The sequence below is a fragment of the Felis catus genome, chromosome D2 (genome assembly GCF_018350175.1).
Source record: "Felis catus isolate Fca126 chromosome D2, F.catus_Fca126_mat1.0, whole genome shotgun sequence".
NCBI lineage: Eukaryota > Metazoa > Chordata > Mammalia > Carnivora > Felidae > Felis > Felis catus.
Genome location: NC_058378.1, coordinates 48,945,978 through 48,955,902, shown reverse-complemented (window position 1 = coordinate 48,955,902; position 9,925 = coordinate 48,945,978). Strand labels below are relative to the sequence as shown.

At 49.3% G+C, this 9,925-nt stretch overlaps 1 long non-coding RNA gene across 2 annotated transcripts; it reads left to right on the top strand.

Moving 5' to 3' along the window:
- The first annotated feature begins 315 nt into the window (after positions 1-315).
- On the top strand, positions 316-4,472 carry LOC111557103. 2 transcript variants are annotated; one of them, XR_006587117.1, is made up of 3 exons: positions 323-2,188; positions 3,431-3,747; positions 4,322-4,472. It is a non-coding gene; the product is annotated as an uncharacterized LOC111557103 (long non-coding RNA). The 2 variants fall into 2 exon arrangements; XR_002736871.2 differs by lacking the exon at positions 4,322-4,472 and having other exon boundaries at positions 316-2,188; positions 3,431-3,748.
- The last annotated feature ends 5,453 nt before the right edge of the window (positions 4,473-9,925 follow it).

Below are 9,925 nucleotides of genomic sequence, written 5' to 3'. Positions count from 1 at the left end.
CTCCATTTCTCCTCGCATCTGCATGGGTCAGATGAAACACTGCCTTCCTTCCTAATGTTAATATCATGCACACAAGGAAGCATTTGTGTCCTCTCAGGCAAACTGCCACAGTTGATTTCATCAATTCTGACTCTAACTACCAATGTATCTCTAGAACTTTTGCTGTCTCTATAGTTGTCTGAATGCTTAAAAAATTGCTAATTTAGTGTAAGTCAGTAAATTCATACAAAGAGGGTACAGTTCCAGAACTACGCCAGGGAAAGAGAGAGAGAGAGAGAGAGAAAGAGAGAGAAAGAGAGAGAGAGAGAGAGAGAGAGAGAGAGAGATTTAGAGATAGAGAGAGAGAAAGATACTGAGAAAGAGAGAGAGATGACTTTATTTCTGGGATTTTGCCCCAATGTAGTAAAGAAGTTAACATAAAGCATTAACATAAATTTAACATAACATTCGAGTCCAGGACTTGGGGCATGCCCCTCCAAACAAATTCCCCAGTTTTCTAATAAAAATGGCCAAGACTTTAAATTCCACTTTGTAGATAAAGACACATAGGGACACACTATTCAGACAATTTTCCCAGCTCAGGGTGAGGGAAACAAAAATTCCAGTAGTATCTGGGTCTGGTCTGGTAAGTGGAATCAGGTTCAATTTCCACTCTCGAACGGGGTCATTACAACTCCCAACTTGCAACAATAAACAGGGATAGTTTCTATTCTGTTTTCATTTAGTGATGACTCAAACCAAGAGTAAGAGGAGAGGAGAGAGGGTTTATGTGCTCTGGTGGAACCAACTGGAGATTTTGCCCAGTTACTAGGATTACTAGTAACAGTAGCATCACCCCCACTTTCCAGATGATGAGACTGAGGTTTGAAGAGCTTAAGGAGCATTTGCAACAAGGGCCTTGAACCAGGTACCTGAGACCCTCATGGCATCACTTGCTTATAGACTGACCTTTGACTGCTAGTCTCCTCACTCCAGGACCAGCCCGGACCACCTGACACCAAATGTGGCCCATCTCATTCCTCCTTCTTGACACACGGCATACCTTTGCCTCCATCGTGGGTGCAGCTGGAAACATCGAGGCTCCCGGAAGTAGCCGTTGCAGCTTCAGAGAATGAGGTCTGAGACTCCTGGTAGCTGTCCACCTGGACGAATGGAGAAGAGAAAGAATTTTTAAGAAGATGACACATTCTTTGTTATTGTTGGCACTCACGGTGCTGAGCACATTTCAGCTGAGCAAGCACGAGTGACTGGATTCTAAGAGCTCCACAGACTTCATCTCACACTGTGTGGAATTGTTAAGGGTTATTGAGTGTTCTCTTCATGGCCCCTTAAGTTCTCTGAAATAAATCTCTGTCCTTGGCAAACACACTGAGGGCTTTTCAGTCTCCATGCCCCATTGAAATGTCAAAGTATGACAGGAAGGCATGGCTTCTCCTTGTTTGGGAGGCTTGATAGAGCAAACCAATGATGTATGCAAACCAGCTGGGGGCTTCACCAGGATTTCTGTGAAAATATGTAGATTTCTACCAACTGTTGCCTTTATATGTTGGTGTGCAGGTCTAAGCACCTAACAGATGTGTGGAGCCCTCGGGTGCCCCCAAATAGCAGACTGAGTTTAAGGACTCCTCTCCGTGTGAAAGGACCACCCAGAACTCCTCTTCCCAGGGAGCTCGGTTGCAAAGAGCAGCCTGGCAGGGGTGATCTGGTCTGGCGACAACACTCTTGCCTTCTCTCCTCCCTCGCAGCCTTTAGAGCTCAGCAGCACCTTGATGGAAATTTAACCAGATCTTTCTAATTGCTATTTTATAGATGACAGAAGTTGAGACCTGGGATGCATTTCTCCCTAAGGATTCAGAACGTGGGCTACACCAAGAATCAATGGGGAAAGCATCCAGATGAGGAAGGGCCCCTTCAAATGAGTGTCATGTGAGGGGAGTGAGCCCAGAAGGCAAATGACATGAGTGTGACCTCTGAGTGGGCCGGTGACATCAGAATGCACATGGATGTTGTCCACGGGAACTGAGAGCTGAGTGAGCAAAGAGCCACCCTGTTTGTGATGACCAAGAGGGAAGACATCTGAGAGACAATGGGAACAGCATCTGTTGTGCTTGGTTATGGTACGAGCCAGGGTGGATAGGAGATGAAGGCGTGTGGTAGCATCTGACGGGAACGGAAGGCATCTGGAGAGGTGGGCACACTATCTGACTAGGCTTAAGGAAGTGCTTCTCAACCAATGGTGACTTGGTGCCCCAGGGACATTTGGCAATATTTGTTTTGGTTATTACAACTGGGCTGGGGGTGTTACTGACATTTCTTGGGAAGGGGCCAGGGATACTCTTAAACACCCCACAGTATTTAGGGCTCACAACAAAGAATCAACCAGACCAGAATGTTAATAACATAGAGATTAAGAAACCGTGTTTAAGAGTTTGTGAATGTTTAAAGCAGTACCTAATGCCAGTTTTCACTTGTGCCTATCAGTTCTACCTCCTTGATTTGAGATTAATTTTCTCTGGTTCTACAGAGTCATTTCCCACCTCGTAGACTAATGTCGTGGCATAAGAGGATGACGGTTTAGAAGTATACAAGCAAATTCTGCCATAGATTAGGCCCCGATTCGTTCTCCCAAGCTAGAGGCAATCTCTTCCTCCCTGGCACTCACTAGGGTTCTATCTGTGCTTCTAGAGATTTTGAAACTTTATCTCATCTGAGCCCGATTAATTCACCTCCCACCCTTTGTGGCAGCCACCTGAATGTCTTTTCCCTAGAGAATACCTAATGAATGTTTGCAATCCACGCAAGGCCACTGAGGCAGAATTGAAGCTGAATTTCCAGGCATTCTTTACATGTTTATCTGGTTTGGGAAGAGTGGTCAGATGTACTTTCAGAGCCCATCTCCACTGGAAGAACCCATGGGAAGAGGACCAGAGACCCGTTACTAATAGTCTTATCATGTTACTTATTTGCCCCCTTGGATTCCAGCAGTTTCTCACTTTTATGGCCTTGAGGCTCCATTGGAGACAGAAAATGGCATACTCTTCACTCACCTGGTCTCTCGTCCGCTGTCCACATATAAACGTTGTGTGCTTCCTGTGTATTCACTAGGGGACTCTGAATAAATGAATCTCTCTAACACTGTCCTAAGTGACCTTGTGAGGTGTGAAGAGTAAGAAACCATCCCTCTCTTGACAAGTTCTCACTTAAGTGAAGAGGACAGATGGGTCCATAAATCATCTTGATAGATGGATTGAATGCCTGAGTAGAAGGCATATACAGTGTCTGCGAGGATAGAGCAAAAGAAGACTCATTGGCCCTGGTGGGAAGGGAGGGGACAGAGAGTTGGGGAGGGCCACATCTTAACTGGCCTTCAAGGAGGCACAGGTGATCAGATGGAATGGCATGCTTAAGAGGGGCTTCTTTCTTCACTTAGAGGAACAAGTGGCCAAGAAAAGAAGCCGTGGCATCCACCTTGCCGCCAAGGCGACCCAGCCATTTCTTCCCATGCCTTTGACACGAGGGACAGACCGCCAATCTGGAGGGCGAAAACAATGGATGAATATCCAAGTTCTTGAACCACAAGACCTTCCAGAGTCTGAACGTGACCCAACTGCCTCATCATCTACCCCCCATGCTCTCCCCCCAGATCTCGGCCATCCCCTTCTAATTCCTGGTTATGGCAGAACGTTCTTGATTCTTCGGGCCACCATGTACTGTGTCCTTTCCTAGTTTGGAAAGCATCCTCCACAGGTGATTTTTCTACTTGTGAAAGTCTCACCTATCTTCGGTTGTAATGTCAAAGGCCACTTTGTTCTTGAAGCATTTCCACTGTGCCTGGGTAGAAACCCTTGCTTCTGTCACAGCTTTTCCTATTTGGGTTTCGTGTCATATGAGTGCTAAGGATGTTTGAGTTTATCTGTCTCTCATGTGCTCCCTTGAGGCCATGCGTGATATATTTTTTAAAGTTTATTTCTTGATTTTGAGAGAGAGAGAGTGTGTGCACGCATGAGTGGGGGAGAGGCAGAGAGAGAGAAGGAGAGAGAGAATCCCAAGCAGGCTCCGCATTGGTAGTGCAGAGCCTGACACGGGGCTCGATCCCATGAACCCTGAGATCATGACCTGAGCCGAAATCAAGAGTCAGATGCTTAACCAACTGAGCCACCCAGGCTCCCCCCCATGCAAGATATTTTTAACATACATTTGTATATTTGTTATCACCCTCTCTACCCAGTGTCAGCTTTAATGACTATGTAGCAGGTGGTAAATAAATGTTTGCTGTTGACAAAGATGATAAGTAGAATGCAAGTTTCATTATATTTTTCAGGAACAAGTGGGTGCCTACAAAAAGGACTCGTGGGCTTCAAAGAAATATTGACTCTTTTCAAACTCCACCAGGGTTCACCTTTGCTGGTGTTCCTAAATACATAGACTTCCATGGTGCAGAGGGGATATTAAAGTTCAAAGAGACATAGAAATCAGGTTGAAGATGGTAAGTGATCAGACACTTAAGGGAATAGGAGCATTTCCTCGTTTTTGGACCGGAGTAGAAACGTCTGTAATCCAGATACTTGAGACTTGTCTGGGTGAATAGGTGGGGGAGGTTTCACAGAACAGCCTGGAGCAGGGCCCTCGGGGATGAACTTGATGTGATCGTAAAGGTCACATCCAACCCCAGAGCTTCGAATTCCGTGATAGCACATCTGCTTTTGATTGCAGGGGTTCTGAACACTGGGCTTAGGGCAGGACGCCATCTGAAGGAGGAAATACTAAGCCTGTCTGCAGGTCTGGATGTTCCCACAACGGGAGACCAGCTAAGCCCTGTGGCCGCAGGAAAGACACTGGAGCTTTGTCTCTGAGGCCCCACACATGTAGAACTTTGCAACCCGTGCTGGCCTCTCTGAACGAATGAAATGGAGCATGCGGGATGTGAAGTCCGGGAAAGTGGTCCCCACAGGAGCTGGAGATGACAGTTTTAACGGTAGAATAACAGGGTAGTTAAGAGGAAGGGTTTGGAATCCCAATCAGATAACCTAGATAACACCACTAGCTGGCCCTTGGGTGACCTCAGGGGTTTTCTGGTTCCTTGTTTGTAAAAACGGGATTTATTGAGATGCCGCACGCAAAACATTTAGGGCTGTGCCTAGGACTTCCCAGTCAATCACACTCGGCTGCGATTTTATGATTTATCTTCGGTTTGGTCCATGTGGGGGGACAGAGTGGTTCTACATCTTTGACGTGTGAAAGAGGGAAAGAAACCCCACCCCCTGAGTACTGTTTAGAATAGTGGAGGACTGACTCCAGCGAGCAGCACTGGCTCCCTGCAGGGCACAGATGTGAGGGGCCCACTCCACCAGCAAGTGCACTTGCTACCCAGCAAGAGCCAGCCAGGGCCACTGCGTCCTGTGAGCGGAGGCGGCCAAAGCTGCAAAAACACATGTGGCGGAACCGACACAAGGCGGCGGTGCCCGGCCCCCGGGAGGTCCCCAGGCTGCATGGGACACGGATTCCTCGGAACGCCGCAGAGGCCAGGGCTATGTAAACAGGAGATCAAAACAACAGCCTCGCTGGCCCTTCAGTGTGATAAATGTTCGCCCTCAGATTGCAAGAGCGGTCAGACCACCACCGTCTTTTCGTAGCCTGAGTTTTAAGAGGCCTCAGGAGGAAACTCGCCCGTGTGGGTTTAGGGAGATCCTTTGAGCTGGCTTGTCTCCCTCGTCGCTGGATCCACCTTCTAGAGGCAGACAGCCCCCTGCATTTTCAAAGCCCAGCCTGCCTGCGTGACCCCTCCCAAGCAAGGGGGCCTAGGAGCAGGCTGCTTCGAGGCTTTCATCATTCAAAGCCAGCTCAGGGACCCTTCCCCCACAGCGTGGGAATGAGGGGCTGGCCTAGTGCAAATTATGCCCATCGTCCCAGGACCACCGAAGACCATGTCTGTGAGCTTGGGAAAGGGGACTTTAATGGGAAGGGGAACAGAGTGGCAGGTGTGCTCAGGGTCATAAAACCAAGCAAGTTTCAGTGGTTCTTCCTTCCAGTGCTTGCTTCCCCTCTCTGCTTCAGTGAGACCAAAGCCCGGTTGCCTTGGTCCTTACTCATCCGGCCCCTCGCTGCCTTATCTTGGGCATCTTCCCTTAAAAGCAAGAAAATATGAAGGGAAAACATTTCCTGTTAAATGTCCCAATACATGTGGCTGCTGTAGGTTCTGCTTTAGAGTGAAACTGACAGGTTATGACTCAAGCAATCCCCCTGGGCAGACAGACAGGCAAATCGATCAATCACTTGGGTAATCTATGGGATGAAAAGATCTTTGGGGGTGATTGAAACAGCTCTCTCAGATCTAACCATCTTCCGTTTCATTATGAGGACTGCAAGTGTTATCAGCTATTTTTGACCATTTCTCATTCTGTCTTTTCTGTCAGAAGTGCCAAATTAATGTTCAAGCCCCTGCTCATGTTTGTTATTTCATTTAGGAAGTATTAGCGATAAAGCCATTTGTCGGAGAATGTTTGACTTGTTTTGTTTTTGTTGTCTGGCCTCTAGGTTGCAGTGTTTGGGGCCAGAGGTGATTATCAACAGCATGCCCCAGAGAAAATGCTCTCAGACTGACTCCGCTAAGTATCCAAGAGGGGAGGGCCGAGGATAGTCCTAGGAGCTCAGTGCGGTTCAAACTGAGGGCCGTGGGTAAAGGCCGTGGGTTCAGATTGGTCTGGGAGGATCTCAGAGATGTGTATGCATGCGCATGTGTGTATGTGCATGTGCATGTGTGTGTGTGTATGCATACGTGTGCAGGCAAGTGCACATGTGTGTGTGTGGCATGGCTGGGGATGATGACGATAATGATGAGGAGGAGGAGGAGGAAGCTGGTCACTAGGTTTTCATGATGGCGCGCAAACCTTTGCATGGGTGTTCATCTGTGGTCTATTTGAAATGTCTGCTTCAGCCACCCAGCAATGGCTCCACGAGTTACAATAAATTACAACACTGTCAGCTGCAGGAATCTTGGCAAGGTAGCTGCTTTGGAGGGCTCAAGGTTCCAGAGGCCTGTCTTCCTGTTCTTGGTTTTTCTATGGTGACTGATCGGGCAGTACTGTGGACTAGAATGCATGGCACAAGGGTTGACATCTAGGCCTGAGCCAAAGGCACTCAGCACACTCAGAATCTCAGCTGGGAAAGGGGTTTGGCAAACACCGGAGCCCAAGTTGGCCATGCTGGCCACTTCTGTTGGGTACGATTTGGACAAGTCTTTCCCTCCGCGCTCAACTTCCCCATCTGTTAGCTTTTAGACACCTGTTTCTCAGGGTGTGATTGCAATAAACTGAATAAACATGGGACAGCTTTTTAAAAAGTAATAAACACTCTCCTATATTGGAATTTATCAAGGGCAAAACACATACACACACGGGAATCAATCCATTCCTAAAGAAGACATCCATGAGGGGGCAAACTTTGGGCATTTGGGAATTATGTCACATGACACCAGCATCAGTCCTAGACGTTTTTATTCCATACCTAATAATGTTCTGCCTAATGCACGAAGGATACAAATATGAAGGTGGGTCCTCATTCCTCGCCTCCAAGATTTTATAGTTTTGCCGAGCAAACTGACAAGGTCTCAGTCTTAGTGTCTCAGAAAGCAGAGGACTCACGGGCTGTCACTGTGTTGGGGAGTTATAATGGACGGAATCGTGTTCCCCCCAGATTCGTATGTTGAAGTCCTAGTACCTCTGAATAGGACTGTATTTGCAGGAAGGGTATTTATAGAGGTGATTTAGGTAAAACGGGCTCTAATCTAAGATGGCTTATCTCTAAGAAGAGATAAGAACACAGATACAGAGGGAAGACCATGGGGGGACACGGGAAGAAGATGGCCATCTACAACCCAGGGCGAGAGGTGTCAGAGAGATCCAACTCTACAGACCTCTGGACCTCAGACTTTCAGCCTCCAGAACTGGGAGAAATATATTTCTGTTGTTTAAGCCTCCCTGGGGTGTGGTGCTTTGTTCCGGCAAGCTTAGCGCACTGATACACAAGTGCCATCCTAGGCAGCGGGAGTGAGCAGAGCATGGAAGGAGAGAGAACATATGAGAGCAAGGCCACTGCATCAGTGTGGCCACAGCTACGTGCAACCTATGGCTCCATTGTGTGGGTCCCATTCTCAGAGAAGCTTTCTGTGGAGCCAAGGTCCACTGAAAGGTACAGGATAAAGGGGGACAACGAATTGTCAAACTGCGATCTCCCACCGCTCACGTTTGCTCCATGGGACATCGGCTCCCCTGTACTTTCAGGTGACGTATTCGTGGGCACTGAGCAGGACCTAGGTCCTGGTGTCACAGGGAAACCTGTTGAGATGACAGAAATGCTTGGCACTAGCCAGGGGGAGGCACTGCCCCTGAGCCCCTGGGAGCTGCTGGGAGCCCATACACAGCTGAGGAGCCAGAGTGAGTGAGACCTGGCCCGGTTCCTAGGGTACCAAGAGGCTCCTTGAAAAGAACATGGGGAGGCAGGGAGGCACAGCGACAGCAGTTGGTGCTGGGTGGGACAAGAGCGCTGTGTGTGCAGCAAAGGCTGCTGGGAGGTGAGTCAGAGGGGTCCTGTGGTGAGACAACCAGACTTGGAAGGATAAAGCATTTGGGTTCCATCGTGAAAATAATGAGTCGCCACTGAAACGAACACTTTAAGCAAGGGTGATGTGACGGAGTTTGCACTCAGAGACAACTCTGGACTCAGCCTGCCTAAGAGGTGGGCTCATCCACAGCAGCAGAGCCCAGGATGGGGGCACCCAGGTGCTCCCCCAGCCCTTTGGTGTATCTCCCTCTCCTTTTTAGGAAGGGGAGCAGGTTGGAGCCGGCAGCCTCCCCACTCAGGGCTAGTTCTGTGAAACCATGAGATTTACTGGCCACGCTGAACTGACAGGTCAGGCCTGCCCTGCACTCAAAAACCTCTTGATTTAGTGGGAGCTAGAGGCAGAAGGGAGAGAACAGGGACTCACCCGTTCTTCAGGGCTCTGGCGGGGCAAGCATCATAAAATAACTTTTGCCTTCAATTATTCCTTCTCCAGAAGAGGCTTTCCCCACGGGCGTGAGAGAGGAGACCCTCGAGCCGCCTGTCTCCTCAAAATGCCGAACATCCCCCCCTGACTCCAGCCGTGTCCGTTAAGAAATACCTGTCCCAGAGGGCTCAGAACCCAACATCATTCACTTACTCCTCAGTGCCGACACATTTGATCAATTGCTTCCCGAGGTTTGAGCTCCACCAGCCACTGGGAGTGTTTATAAATGGGAAGGAAGTCCAAGGTCGTGTCTGAGCCTGGGGAGGGCCTACTGGGAAGGTGACTAAGGAAGGGGCTTTAGGCCCCCAGAGAAGAGACCGTCCCTAGGGAATCCTAGAGGGAAGAGGAGAGAAAAGAGGCAGCGCGCAGGTCAGCTGTGGGGACACAGCAGTCAGAAGACTCACTCGGAACACTCACAATGCACTGGGGGGGGGGGGGGGGCAGGCGTCCAGGCCCGCAGGTTGCTGGCAGGTGAGGCCAGGCCTTCAGACCCCCAGGGAGGCTCTGCTCCTGAATATGGAGGGACACCGCTGCCTCCCTAAGGCTTCCACCTCAGATGTATCCCGTGTCAGAACTGCAGGGTGTAGTTCCCAACAATTCAAGTCCTGGCCACACCCTTGTCTCCTGACCTGGTGACTCCCCGGCACGATACCCAGACGCAAACGTCCCTGCTGCCCTGTCCTTACCAAGTGTCAAGGCCAAGCCAGGCCCAGACTGAGAGCAGAGAAGATCTCTGCCTTTGGGATTAAAGACCGGTCAACGGTCTGGAGGGGTTTCAGGAGGGCGTGGGGGCAGCACTGATTCACACGGCCCGACAGGATCCAGTCTCATCCGAATGTTTGTGACTCTCTCCGGGTTTCCACAAAAACAAACACCAAAAAA